This window comes from Natator depressus, chromosome 2 (genome assembly GCF_965152275.1).
Source record: "Natator depressus isolate rNatDep1 chromosome 2, rNatDep2.hap1, whole genome shotgun sequence".
NCBI lineage: Eukaryota > Metazoa > Chordata > Testudines > Cheloniidae > Natator > Natator depressus.
Window position 1 is genome coordinate 235,919,994 of NC_134235.1, and position 15,554 is coordinate 235,935,547.

The following is a 15,554-nucleotide window of genomic DNA, read 5'->3' on the forward strand; positions in this document are numbered from 1 at the left end:
GTTTTGAGCTTTGCTGGTAGCTAAAAAAACACAAGCTAATAAATATTGAAATGGAAATCAACAACTGTTCCAGGCCTGAGTGAATGGATTTGAGGATTTAGTAACCTGTATTCTATACAATGCCAGACAGAATGAATGTATTTCGAATGAATGTGTTCTGTATGGTTAAACACACACACACTCACTCCCGCTCTCTCTGTAGAATAAGAACATTTCAAAAGCCAGAGATATAATCACGTCTCCTCTATCTTCTCTTCCCATCACTCTAGCAAACTTCCTTGTATAGGAGCTGATGCCGCTCTGTTGTACAGCTAATCATCTGTACCCTGTGAATTATTATTTAGAACTAGAACATGCAACTCAAAAATAGTACAGTGCTGGATGGAAGGGAACAGTTCTGTATTCACAAAGGGGATGAATAAAATAACCCAATATACATCTTTTCTATCTGTAATTTGTATGATTTTTAACGTCTAAAAAAAAAATCCAGAGAAATTTGTTTTGACATTGGAGGCAGAGATGCTGATGTTTTTTCACTTAGATTATTTATGGTCATGCTATATACACTTAGAAAATGGTGTTTGTAATGGTATGGAAGGGTAGCACTTCCAGCTCCTTGCTTAAAGTTCCCTATTGCAATCGCTTTTATATGGCAAACTGCTCAATAGATCAAAAGCATTAAGGAACAGATTTTTAAAACCTACTCTTCCTTCTTCTGTTTGCAATTTGCCAGATATAGTAGCTAGAATTGTAAATTATTTCAATTACTCCTGCCAGGTTGCAGGTGCAAAAAGCAAGGTTGGGTTCAAAATCAAGCCTTAACAGTTAAGCTTTCAAACCAGGGCACAATGGGGTCTTCCACAAATTCAGATGCACCTACTTCACCTGCAAAAAGCTAACAGTGTAACTAGGCATTTATGCATCCAAATCACTCAGCTATACAACAAGAGTGCAAATCTGTGTGCGCATCCCTTATGCCCTTCTCTGAAATTTGGCCCTTCATGGAATAGCCCATGTAATAAAATAAAGAGGAAAATGAAACAAATTAAGCCGTGGTAAAGAGAAGCAGGTACCAGAAAACAGCCCATTAATGAAGATTTACTAAAAGAGTTGGAGAAAATCTTGGGAGATTGGGGAACTGATTCTTCCCTTTCTGACTTCTTCTTCTTAGCATACGTGCAACCTGCCTCAGGTGGCACGTGACCAGGATTCATCACCAAATTTGCCCTGCTGGTTGGACCATTAGCTTCTTTGCCCCGGCCATGTACCGATGGGGAGTGCTACTTGAATGCTGATCCATGCTTCCCCTTCCCCCACCCCCCACCCCCTGACTCAGAAGCATTAATCCTATTTTTTCCTGCTCCAAGAAAAGAAAAAGATCTAGGAATAACATCCAGGTACGTGAAAGCACAAATGGAGGAGAAATGATGAATCATGCTTAGGGAAATTATGTTACCCAGTCATCTTACAAGTCACATGTAACTTGTCTTTGTCTTACACTAAAACTGAATTTGCATTTTGAAATTATAAGTGAGAGATAACATTGTGTGCACAAGAGAAAAAAGATTTTATCTAAAGGTTGTGAATAATCATTCAGAAACCTCTCCCTCCCAGCTCATCTGTCCATATTCAAAACAGAAATCTTGGGCAGAACTAATGGCTCTAGCTATGCAGATGGAACTTCCCAAGGGAATGAGGTGTGAACACAGGGATATTAACGTGACCTTAGCAAAGACTGATCTAATCTTGCAGCTGACATTGTTTAGAGTTGCTGGTTTATGAGGGATGGTAGTTAAAAAGATTATTGGATTGGTTAAATAGCTGGTTACAAAGGTATGCAAACAGAAAGAAATACAAAGAGCACCCTTACTGTGGCCATAAACTAAATATAAAATACTAGGACTTCAAGTAGATTTGGGTTTGTGGTCTAAAGGCCATTAGGTTTCCCTTAATGGTCATAGTTCATTAATTTAAAGTAACTTTGTCTCAGAGTCAGTGGAGGCACCTTTCTAAATAGGGCTTGACAGCAAATTTTGCAGAGACAAAAGACAAATGAATATCATGTAATGAATTATCTTTATATTCAACCTTCTGAAGTCAACAGTCAAAGATTTCCAACTAAGTGTGAATGCATTCATGCTTAATGGAAGCAAGTTCTGACCTGCCCAATGCCAGGTTGTAAACAAGTTTAGGAAGGCCAGTCCCCCGAAGACCTAGCATATCCACTGCCGAAAACATGTTTAGATAACAGCAATAGCAATACCTTACGGGGTTACCTTCTGCCTTGGCTTGTACCACTGGAACTGCATTAGAGTCAAAAGAGAGGCATAACCATAAGTGAGAGCTGAATTTTTCCAAAGAAGCTTAAAGCTCAGGATACGCCTTTCTCCCTAACTCACAGTGTCTGACAAAGAAAGAATTAAAGGCTAGAGAATGGGTATAAGGGCTCTAAGCTTTGATTTTTCTGGATTTTGCTAGTTCATATCACAACCTTGATGGCGCTTAGACTGAATTTTCTTGTTGGTTTTAAAACAAATTTAAGTTATCTTCATACATGAGAATTCACAGTTACTGAAACCAACCATCTTCAGCCTGACAAAATTATAGAACCATTTTGTTAGTAAATAGCTTGTAAAGAGCCACTACATAGGAACAGTATGTTGATGTTCCATCTCTGGCATTCCACACTGTGCCTGCTTGCAGTAGTGCAGCCATATTATTAATTATTATTCAATAATTATATTGCAATCTTGCATGAAGGCCCCATGGTGCTTGGTTCTATGCATGCCATACAAAGACACAGTCTCTGCCTCAAAGAACTTCCAATCTAACAAACCATCTCAGATCAGTCTAAAAGTGCATGTTGTAAACATTGTAATGAAATGGCAAGACATCCTGTCACAATTATTTGGTGGCTCTCAGTGCTCGTTTGACACTCTGTGTGTGCTGGGAGAGGATATGCAATGTTTGTCCTCACTGACTATATGCCTAGCAGCTTGGAGAGACTGCCGCCCACTTTGGAGGAATCCTGAATAATTTCTGGTGGCTCCTAGCCATTTTCTCAGTTCTTTGCACTGCCTTGTGTGCATAATTTGTGCTCTGCTCTCTTTGCCTTGGATAAAACTCTCGCTCGGTTAGAGCCAAAGAGCCATATGCTGAGGATTGCTGCATTAGGCCATAAATGCTCTCGAGCTGTTGGAATCTGCTTGGTAAATAAGTAATAAAAATGAAGGGGAAACTTCTGCTCTCAGTTTTACGTAGTCAAATCTCAATGCCTATAGTCTGTATGGGCTCAATCCTGCAAGGTGCCAACCAACCCCTGGAAAGAGCTGAATGCCTTCTACTCCCAAAGACTTAAGGAGTTAAAGGTGGTCAGCACCATGCAGAATCAAGCCATGTGTGCACAGGACTCCCACCGATTTCTGCCATCAGAGCAATTCATTTTGAAAATACATTAAAAAAATCTCCCACTGACACCAGTGGGAGTTCTGTGCATGTTGAGAAACCAAAATATCATAGCTGAGATCCACTGTGGATTTGAGAGCAGAATTTTACTCAGCTTATGCAAATAATTATCGAGTTGTGGTCTACTGTAAAATGCAGCTGGTTTCACTGTGACAAATTTATCCCTGATGTGTACCCATTGCAGTAACAGCAGTGACACCAGGGATGAATTTGACCTGGTGTATTTAAAACTGGGGACAGAAAAAACAGTTCAGGAAAATGAGAACTGGCCTGAACCATCATCCATCACCTGATTAAACCTTTTCTGGGTTCTGATTGGTTCCAGTACCCCTTCCCTTCCCATCCACACCCTGACTTCCAATAATAACTGCATTTCTCTCTCTCTCTCTTTGGTCCTCTGGTAGCCACCCTGACTCCCTGTCCTTGCCCACAACTTTACAGTATGCCTGCAGTTCCTCCTTCCCATAACTTTCCAGATTGTGCAAGTTCCCTCACACAGACAAAGGGAAAACACATACAGAATATTTGTTCCTGAATAATTAAAGAAAATGACTAATGACTAGCTTTATCCTTGGGTTTTGGATAAAATTGATCAGTCTTGTTACATTTTGGAACAAATATTTTAAACATTTCATAACTTTGTATCAGGAGACGCTCTCGGTTACAACAGTGTAAGTCCAGAGTAACTCCATTGAAGTCAGAACTGTTATTCTAGATTTACTCCTGAATAATTTGAAGCACATCTGCTTGAATTTGAAGTATTTGTATTGTGCTGAGAGAATAGAGGAACGCCTCTCATCTTAGAAGTTTGAGTTTCTTTATGCTACCAAGATTTTTTGAGTGGAATACAAATTATCAGGAACTCTTGCAGATCTGATGGGTATCAGAAACTTTTACCGCCTAAGTCACAATAGCCATTCACATATTGATTTAACTTTTAGAGTAAGTACTAAGGATATATGAAACTCCCTCCCTCTATTTTGACAATCTGTCTATATTTTCATTCTGCCCTTTCTCAACACCATTTTCACTAGCATTAGAATTTCTCTTCTCTACTTTCTCTCTGCTCCTTACTCACAATCTCTCTTTAATGGAAAGTGAATGTATTAATTCTCAGGTTTAGTCAAATTTTCAAAACTGCAGTGGTCAAATAGTTCAAAATTAGGCATGAGTTTAACTATCCCTAGTAAGAAATGCGCCATCACTTTGTTGCCTTTGAGAATTTGGACGTGAGAAAAATGTCTGAGAACTCTTCCTGACAAGGTTTTTCATATGAAAGACCATCTAACCTGTATGTTTATATTGGGGTGTGATGCTGTGAGTTCTCAACTGCCCACCATAGCCTGCTATTCACCGGAGCCCTGGATATGGTTTGGAAGAGTCCGTCTCTGTAGTGGGAGGGATGGGAGAAATGAATGTGAGGAAATACTTGAAAGGTTCAGCTTCCACTAGAATAAATCTGAATAGCCTTGAGCTGACAGATGTAAAAGGGCAATTGTTTAACAACTTCCTTCTGCCAAAAGACAATATTACAAGCCCCTGTAAAATACAATACACTATGTAATATAAATACAGTACAAGTATGTTTAGTAAATTAAATAGCTGGGAGTAGAATATTTGGCTATTTAGCCACATTTTCTTGACTTCTAATTATCCAACAGAAAAGAAATGTTGGCTAGATATCAAGTCAGAAATTTCTTGGTTAATTTAACTTTCCATTCTTATTACCCCACACTGAACTTCCTGGTAAACTGAGTAGGTTTTCTAGTTCCAGAGAATAGTTTTGCTTAATAGGAAACTGTTTATTTTGGCCACTAAAATTTCCTCCATGTGGACTGGAACCTCTCAGGTTTAAAATACAGAATTCACAGGAAAGACTGGGAAAGTCACTATGGCAAGTATAGATGTCTTCCAATTTATCAGCTCCCTATGCCACTGATAGAAAGCAGGACACACCACCTACATTGTTTGAGGGTCAAATCCAGCCCCTTTCTCCATGGCTTGGATGGTCCTTTTTTAGATAAATTGGTGGAACTCTGGTGGGAGAGGGAGGTTCTGGTTGTGGGGGCACTGCTCAGCAAGGACCTGATCCAACTCCCAATGTAGTCAAGAAGAGCCTTCCTTGAGTGGCACGACACCATCTCTGTGTGAGCCCCCACAGCAATGCATGAGAGGTGGGGCATGGGTGGGATGCCCACATAAAGTACCTCCATAAGCTACTCCAGAACTACTTCACAGAAGCCTCTCTGGAGCAGATCTGCAGCCACCCCATGGCCTGGGGAAATGGATTACTCTCACTGTGTCCTTCTGTGCATCCCCCCAGCACTGAGACTCAGGCAGAGGGCTGGGGTCTAGATATGCTCCTAAATGCCAAAAAACAAAGTAAGGCAAGAGCTCACCATAGGAATCCATACTGGTTTTGGCCATATTTCTATAACAAAGGGAATCTTTTGACCAGTCAGAACACTCCCTACCACCTCACTTATATAGATGACAACTTGAAGAAGATACTTCCTGTTTATTAAGTTATAACCATATCCTGGGCTAAATAAAGTCAGAGGCCCAAGGTAATAATTAGCCTGGAATATGGTTATTTTTGAGTTAACAGAAAAAACCCAGAAGATACTGTTATATTGCAAGTAAAATAACTAAATACTGAACTTCTGAGACTTTGTGTACTTTAGAACTAGAAGAAAACCAAATTAGTTACAGTGGCATTATGGAATTGTCGGCATATGGATGGAGAGTTTTAAGGTCAGTCACAAATGAGAGTAAAGGGCTATGCAGATTGGATAGTTACTGAAAAATCAGATTAGCATTGTGAGCATCTATTCGTGATCTCTGCACTCTGATTGTCCAAGACTGCTTTATTTCAATATAATCCCTAATAATAGAATTATACCGTGAACAATATACAGGATGATCAATAATAATGAATTCATTCAGTGGTATTATCACTGTATCTTCACCTTCATGGAAACATTCAACATCCATATCATACCTTAGAAAGTAAAAGCAGACATTTAGATTTTTGAAGCTGCTTGAAGAAAAAATGTGCTCTATATTTTTCATAAGAATGTCCAAGTATTTGAAATAAGGACACTCTATTCTAAAACAATTTCTCAAGACATATAGCATAACCAATAATGCAGGTGTCATACTGTTTTTCTTGGCAATTATCAGCCACCAATAAATAGCAATAAAAATAACGTATGCCAATAAACTGGATTACAGTGTTAAAAATATCCTGGGAGAGGCAAACCACAGTATCTTATATTCCCTATATAGCTCCATAAGTCTTCACAGTAGGTACACCTAAAATGCTTTTTCTAGTTCAGGAGATATATTCTGGCTCTAGCACTATTCCCCCTCTTGAGTATAGAGCAATTGTCTCTATCTCTAGAACCAGAAGAAACTTTTCTAAGGGTATGTCTACACTACGGAATAAGGTCGAATTTATAGAAGTCGGTTTTTTAGAAATCGGTTTTATATATTCGAGTGTGTGTGTGTGTCCCCACAGAAGTGCATTAAGTGCATTAACTCGGCGGAGTGCTTCCACAGTACCGAGGCTAGAGTCGACTTCTGGAGCGTTGCACTGTGGGTAGCTATCCCACAGTTCCCGCAGTCTCCGCTGCCCATTGGAATTCTGGGTTGAGATCCCAATGCCTGATGGGGCTGAAACATTGTCGCGGGTGGTTCTGGGTACATATTGTCCGGCCCCCGTTCCCTCCCTCCCTCCGTGAAGGCAAGGGCAGACAATTGTTTCGCGCCTTTTTTCCTGAGTTACCTGTGTGGACGCCATACCACCGCAAGCATGGAGCCCGCTCAGGTAACCGTCACCGTATGTCTCCTGGGTGCTGGCAGACGTGGCACGGCATTGCTACACAGTAGCAGCAACCCATTGCCTTGTGGCAGCAGACGGTACAATACGACTGGTAGCCGTCCTCGTCATGTCCGAGGTACTCCTGGTCGCCTGTGTGATCAGGAGCGCCTGGGCAGACATGGGCGCAGGGACTAAATTTTTAGTGACTTGACCAGGTCATTTTTTTTAGTCCGGCAGTCAGTCCTATTGAACCGTCTTATGGTGAGCAGGCAGGCAATATGTCCTTCTGCACCGTCTGCTGCCAGCCAAAGATGTAAAAGATAGATGGAGTGGATCAAAACAAGAAATAGACCAGATTTGTTTGTACTCATTTGCCTCCTCCCCTGTCTAGGGGAATCATTCCTCTAGGTCACACTGCAGTCACTCACAGAGAAGGTGCAGCGAGGTAGATCTAGCCATGTATCAATCAGAGGCCAGGCTAACCTCCTTGTTCCAATAAGAACAATAACTTAGGTGCACCATTTCTTATTGGAACCCTCCGTGAAGTCAACCCTGTAAGCCGTGTCCTCAGTCGCCCCTCCCTGTGTCAGAGCAATGGCAAACAATCGTGCATCTGAGTTGAGAGTGCTGTCCAGAGCAGTCACAATGGAGCACTCTGATTGGGCTAAAACATTGTTGCGGGTGGTTCTGGGTACATATTGTCCGGCCCCCGTTCCCTCCCTCCCTCCGTGAAGGCAAGGGCAGACAATTGTTTCGCGCCTTTTTTCCTGAGTTACCTGTGCGGACGCCATACCACCGCAAGCATGGAGCCCGCTCAGGTAACCGTCACCGTATGTCTCCTGGGTGCTGGCAGACGCGGTACGGCATTGCTACAGAGTAGCAGCAACCCATTGCCTTCTGGCAGCAGACGGTGCAGTATGACTGGTACCCGTCCTCGTCATGTCCGAGGTGCTCCTGGCCACGTCGGCTGGGAGCGCCTGGGCAGACATGGGCGCAGGGACTAAATTTTTGGTGACTTGACCAGGTCATTCTCTTTAGTCCTGCAGTCAGTCGTATTGAACCGTCTAATGGTGAGCAGGCAGGCAATACGGATTGCTAGCAGTCGTATTGTACCATCTTCTGCCGGGCAGGCAAGAGATGACGATGGCTAGCAATCGTATTGTACCATCTTCTGCCGGGCAGGCAAGAGATGACGATGGCTAGCAATCGTACTGTGCCATCTTCTGCCAGGCAGGCAAGAGATGAGGATGGCTAGCAGTCGTACTGTGCCATCTTCTGCCGAGCAGCCATGAGATGTGGATGGCTTGCAGTCCTTCTGCACCGTCTGCTGCCAGCCAAAGATGTAAAAGATAGATGGAGTGGATCAAAACAAGAAATAGACCAGATTTGTTTTGTACTCATTTGCCTCCTGCCCTGTCTAGGGGACTCATTCCTCTAGGTCACACTGCAGTCACTCACAGAGAAGGTGCTGCGAGGTAGATCTAGCCATGTATCAATCAGAGGCCAGGCTAACCTCCTTGTTCCAATAAGAACAATAACTTAGGTGCACCATTTCTTATTGGAACCCTCCGTGAAGTCCTGCCTGAACTACTCCTTGATGTAAAGCCACCCCCTTTGTGGATTTTAGCCTCCTGAAGCCAACCCTGTAAGCCGTGTCGTCAGTCGCCCGTCCCTCCGTCAGAGCAACGGCAGACAATCATTCCGCGCCTTTTTTCTGTGCGGACGCCATACCAAGGCAAGCATGGAGTCCGCTCAGCTCACTTTGGCAATTAGGAGCACATTAAACACCACACGCATTATCCAGCAGTATATGCAGCACCAGAACCTGGCAAAGCGCTACCGGGCGAGGAGGCGACGTCAGCGCGGTCACGTGAGTGATCAGGACATGGACACAGATTTCTCTGAAAGCATGGGCCCTGCCAATGCATGCATAATGGTGCTAATGGGGCAGGTTCATGCTGTGGAACGCCGATTCTGGGCTCGGGAAACAAGCACAGACTGGTGGGACCGCATAGTGTTGCAGGTCTGGGACGATTCCCAGTGGCTGCGAAACTTTCGCATGCGTAAGGGCACTTTCATGGAACTTTGTGACTTGCTTTCCCCTGCCCTGAAGCGCATGAATACCAAGATGAGAGCAGCCCTCACAGTTGAGAAACGAGTGGCGATAGCCCTGTGGAAGCTTGCAACGCCAGACAGCTACCGGTCAGTTGCGAATCAATTTGGAGTGGGCAAATCTACTGTGGGGGCTGCTGTGATGCAAGTAGCCCACGCAATCAAAGATCTGCTGATATCAAGGGTAGTGACCTTGGGAAATGTGCAGGTCATAGTGGATGGCTTTGCTGCAATGGGATTCCCTAACTGTGGTGGGGCCATAGACGGAACCCATATCCCTATCTTGGCACCGGAGCACCAAGCCGGCGAGTACATAAACTGCAAGGGGTACTTTTCAATAGTGCTGCAAGCTCTGGTGGATCACAAGGGACGTTTCACCAACATCAACGTGGGATGGCCGGGAAAGGTACATGACGCTCGCATCTTCAGGAACTCTGGTCTGTTTCAAAAGCTGCAGGAAGGGACTTTATTCCCAGACCAGAAAATAACTGTTGGTGATGTTGAAATGCCTATATGTATCCTTGGGGACCCAGCCTACCCCTTAATGCCATGGCTCATGAAGCCGTACACAGGCAGCCTGGACAGCAGTCAGGAGCTGTTCAACTACAGGCTGAGCAAGTGCAGAATGGTGGTAGAATGTGCATTTGGACGTTTAAAGGCGCGCTGGCGCAGTTTACTGACTCGGTTAGACCTCAGCGAAACCAATATTCCCACTGTTATTACTGCTTGCTGTGTGCTCCACAATATCTGTGAGAGTAAGGGGGAGACGTTTATGGCGGGGTGGGAGGTTGAGGCAAATCGCCTGGCTGCTGGTTATGCGCAGCCAGACACCAGGGCGGTTAGAAGAGCACAGGAGGGTGCGGTACGCATCAGAGAGGCTTTGAAAACCAGTTTCATGACTGGCCAGGCTACGGTGTGAAAGTTCTGTTTGTTTCTCCTTGATGAAACCCCCCGCCCCTTGGTTCACTCTACTTCCTTGTAAGCTAACCACCCTCCCCTCCTCCCTTTGATCACCTCTTGCAGAGGCAATAAAGTCATTGTTGCTTCACATTCATGCATTCTTTATTCATTCATCACACAAATAGGGGGATGACTACCAAGGTAGCCCAGGAGGGGTGGTGGAGGAGGGAAGGAAAATGCCACACAGCACTTTAAAAGTTTACAACTTTAAAATTTATTGAATGACAGCCTTCTTTTTTGGGGGCAATCCTCTGTGGTGGAGTGGCTGGTTGGCCGGTGGCCCCCCCACCGCGTTCTTGGGCGTCTGGGTGTGGAGGCTATGGAACTTGGGGAGGAGGGCGGTTGGTTACACAGGGGCTGTAGTGGCAGTCTGTGCTCCAGCTGCCTTTGCTGCAGCTCAACCATACACTGGAGCATACTGGTTTGGTCCTCCAGCAGCCTCAGCATTGAATCCTGCCTCCTCTCATCACGCTGTCGCCACATTCGAGCTTCAGCCCTCTCTTCAGCCCGCCACTTACTCTCTTCAGCCCGCCACTTACTCTCTTCAGCCCGCCACCTCTCCTCCTGGTCATTTTGTGCTTTCCTGCAGTCTGACATTATTTGCCTCCACGCATTCGTCTGTGCTCTGTCAGTGTGGGAGGACAGCATGAGCTCGGAGAACATTTCATCTCGAGTGCGTTTTTTTTTCTTTCTAATCTTCACTAGCCTCTGGGAAAGAGAAGATCCTGTGATCATTGAAACACATGCAGCTGGTGGAGAAAAGAAAAGGGACAGCGGTATTTAAAAAGACACATTTTATAAAACACTGGCTACACTCTTTCAGGGTAAACCTTGCTGTTAACATTACATACATAGCACATGTGCTTTCGTTACAAGGTCGCATTTTGCCTCCCCCCACCGCGTGGCTACCCCCTCAACCCTCCCCCCTCCCTGTGGCTAACAGCGGGGAACATTTCTGTTCAGCCGCAGGCAAACAGCCCAGCAGGAATGGGCTCCTCTGAGTGTCCCCTGAAGAAAAGCACCCTATTTCAACCAGGTGACCATGGATTATATCTCACTCTCCTGAGGATAACACATGAACGGATGTGGCTTGAACGCCAGCAAACATACACTGCAATGCTTTGTTGTACAATGATTCCCGAGTACGTGTTACTGGCCTGGAGTGGTATAGTGTCCTACCATGAAGGACGCAATAAGTCTGCCCTCCCCAGAAACCTTTTGCAAAGGCTTTGGGAGTATATCCAGGAGAGCCGCGAATGCCAGGGCAGAGTAATCCTTTCACATGCTTGCTTTTAAACCATGTATAGTATTTTAAAAGGTACACTCACTGGAGGTCCCTTCTCCGCCTGCTGGGTCCAGGAGGCAGCCTTGGGTGGGTTCAGGGGGTACTGGCTCCAGGTCCAGGGTGAGAAACAGTTCCTGGCTGTCGGGAAAACCGGTTTCTCCGCTTGCTTGCTGTGAGCTATCTACAACCTCCTCCTCATCATCATCTTCTTCGTCCCCAAAACCTGCTTCCGTATTGCCTCCATCTCCATTGAAGGAGTCAAACAACACGGCTGGGGTAGTGGTGGCTGAACCCCCTAAAATGGCATGCAGCTCATCATAGAAGCGGCATGTTTGGGGCTCTGACCCGGAGCGGCCGTTCGCCTCTCTGGTTTTCTGGTAGGCTTGCCTCAGCTCCTTCAGTTTCACGCGGCACTGCTTCGGGTCCCTGTTATGGCCTCTGTCCTTCATGCCCTGGGAGATCTTGACAAAGGTTTTGGCATTTCGAAAACTGGAACGGAGTTCTGATAGCACGGATTCCTCTCCCCATACAGCAATCAGATCCCGTACCTCCCGTTCGGTCCATGCTGGAGCTCTTTTGCGATTCTGAGACTCCATCATGATCACCTCTGCTGATGAGCTCTGCATGGTCACCTGCAGCTTGCCACGCTGGCCAAACAGGAAATGAGATTCAAAAGTTCGCAGTTCTTTTCCTGTCTACCTGGCCAGTGCCTCTGAGTTGAGAGTGCTGTCCAGAGCGGTCAAAATGGAGCACTCTGGGATAGCTCCCGGAGGCCAATACCGTCGAATTGTGTCCACAGTACCCCAAATTCGACCCGGCAAGGCCGATTTAAGCGCTAATCCGCTTGTCAGGGGTGGAGTAAGGAAATCGATTTTAAGAGCCCTTTAAGTCGAAATAAAGGGCTTCATCGTGTGGACGGGTGCAGGTTTACATCGATTTAATGCTGCTAAATTCGACCTAAAGTCCTAGTGTAGACCAGGGCTAAGTGAGCTCACTGTATGATAAAAAACCCAAAGCCAATCTAGAGAATTTAAGTCCTTGACTCTAAAATTAAAAAGGAAATTAAACTGAACAGAGTGAGGTATCAGAGTAGCAGCCATGTTAGTCTGTATCCAATCTGAAAACATTACCTCTAGAAAAGCACACTGAACACTGGTGTGTAACTGCTTTTATCCAACAGGAACTTCTATTAGGGCTTTTGACAATTCCATGCATGCAATGAAGCAGCTTTGTCCAGGTGAAAAAGCCCAGGGCTGTAAGTCAACAGACTTGGATTCTGGCTTTGCTTGAGATTTGCTGTGTCGCCTTGAACAAGGAACCTCTCTGGACATTAGTTTCCTCAACATTATAAAGAGGTAACAATGCTTTTCCACCTTTATAATTAGCTTAGAGATCAACAGATGAAAAGTGCTAGATAAGTGCTTAGTGTTATCAGTAATTAGGTGTCGCTGATAAGTCAGCACATGTAATTCCTTTGGCGTGAAACTCACCCCAATACAGAGGGCCCCTCAAGCCTTTATTATGGCTCTTATGTGCTACAAGGGGGCTTGTTTGGTATGTTTCACATGATAGCCAACAGCAGGTTCTGATGTGAAAGCTACCTTCTTTCCAGGTAAACCACAGTCTTTTCTGCTCTTTCTACCCCTCGGAGCTCCCTGTCAACCTCTTCAATTTGGTATCACTGCCTTCATTTCCTCCACCTCATCACTGCTATTTCTACATCACCTTATTCCTTCATGAATAGATTTTTTTTCCCAGTGGTTACATTTAAAATTATTCTTTAGATGGGTCCACAAGAGGTAGGGAGAAAGATATGAGAACACTTACTTTCTAACCTAGGTCATTTGTTGTAGCAAAATGCACTGTTACTGTAATTCTAAACACAGTCCTATCAGATGTGTTAGATTAAGGGAATGTCTGTGGTGCAATCACGGGGTGTCTCTGCAGCTCATGTAGCCATACCCGAGCTAGTTTTACTCTAGTCCCAGAGCAATGAAGCCATAGTAGCATGAATTCAGAGTAGGCTACACAAGCCAACTTGGAACTCTGAGTAATTACTTGTAGGGCTAGCTCATGCTGAAACAGTCACTGCCACAGCTGCACTGCTCCAGTTCCCAAAGTAGTGCAGGCATGTCTACTTGCACTTCAGTCACACCTTATGATTGCAGTATAGACATACACTCAGTCTTTAAAATTCAGTACTATTTTGATAACATACATTGTGATATTTTCTCTCTCAAGCATAGCTTGCTATTGGTTTACTGCATGCTAGTACTGGGAAGTTCAAGAAAAACCTGCCATCATCCTCAGTATTGTCCATTAGCTCAACGATTGTTTTCTTCATCAGCACAAGCTCATATCCTAATCTATAAAAGACTCTTTGCAGGCTTTTGAACACCTGTTATGAAAATCAAGAGATACGCTAGTGCCAGAAAGAATGGAGTTACATCACTAATTAATCTGACCCAAGGTCTTCAACCGTCTTTTGCTGTGCATATATAGCAGTGATGGAACGAAATCTCAGAGGAAAACTGCAGATTGTTGCCTGTTATTTCAAGAGTGAGTAATCAAAAAACAAAAATTAAAGCAGCTGCAATCTTTATTTGGCCACTTTAATATTGCATATTTATTGCATCATGGTTTCAGCAGGAGGGATCTTTTGCTATATGTCAGTCAGTACCACATCTACTGTAAAATTGTGTCATAACTTTGTTCTTTTAAAACAAAACATCAAAGAGAATTTGCAAATCTGGAAAAGATTTCTGAAAAATTTCAATGGGGTGTCTCTGTGATATTCTGAGTGGCATGAACTGTTTGATACTCAACTATTTACAGATGTACATGGAATTTTGGCTGCATTTTGCTTCCTGTATTTTCCAGAGACACTGTGCATATAAATGGAGGGTCAATTTTTGTTGTGTTACAGCAGAACTGGTTAAGAAAGTCACATTTCCGGGAGTTTTTTCTTGTGCTTGCAAGCACCGCTTAGTAATCTAAGACTGTGTGTGTGTGTGCACAGACACACATCCATGTGTAAAAATTAATAAAAACCTAAATGTTTTTCACATCCTCACATTAATTTTTGTTACAGTAGAAATGCTGAATCTTGAAACTGAGGGAAAGAGAAAATATCCTTTATGCTGAAATAATTAATTTTATATCACTTGAAGATTTCTGAGCTATTATTATTCTTTTGCCTTTGTCCTACTGTGACGAAGCGGGACTGTTCTTAATGTTTCCTCTGAATATTGTGGGGGTGCCTCAGTTTCCCCTAGGCAGTTCTTAATTGTCTAGGTGGTGGGATAAGGGTGTATGATTGTTGCAGAGCCCTAGAGGGCAGGTGTGCGCATGGATCTGGACACAGAGAATGGCCAACACCCTGTTTCCTGGCAACTGATGACCTGGCCCTTCCCCCCTGAAAAGTGAGAGCTAAAGGGTTGGAGAACAAAGAAATCAGGTGCCCTCCTGGCCCGGGAAAGGGACAAATCCCAGAGGAGGAGGGGCTGAAGAGAGTTTCAGTTTGGGGCTGGCTAGGGACATGGAGTGAAGTGCAGACGTGGTTGTCTGGTTCACTGCCCCCCAAAATGGACCCAGCTGAGGGGTCCTGTTCTCTGTACCTACAAGCTCTGTTTTAGACCATGTTCTTGTCATCTAATAAACCTTCTGTTTCACTGGCTGGCTGAGAGTCACGTCTGACTGTGGAGTTGGGGTGCAGGACCCTCTGGCTTCCCCAGGACCCAGCCTGGGTGGACTCGCTGTGGGAAGCGCACGGAGGGGCAGAGGATGTTGAATGCTCCGAGGTCAGACCCAGGAAGGTGGAAGTTGTGTGAGCTGTGTGTCCTGAAGACAGTCTGCTCACAGAAAGGAGACTTCCCCAGAGTCCTGACTGGCTTTGTAGGGAGCAGTTCC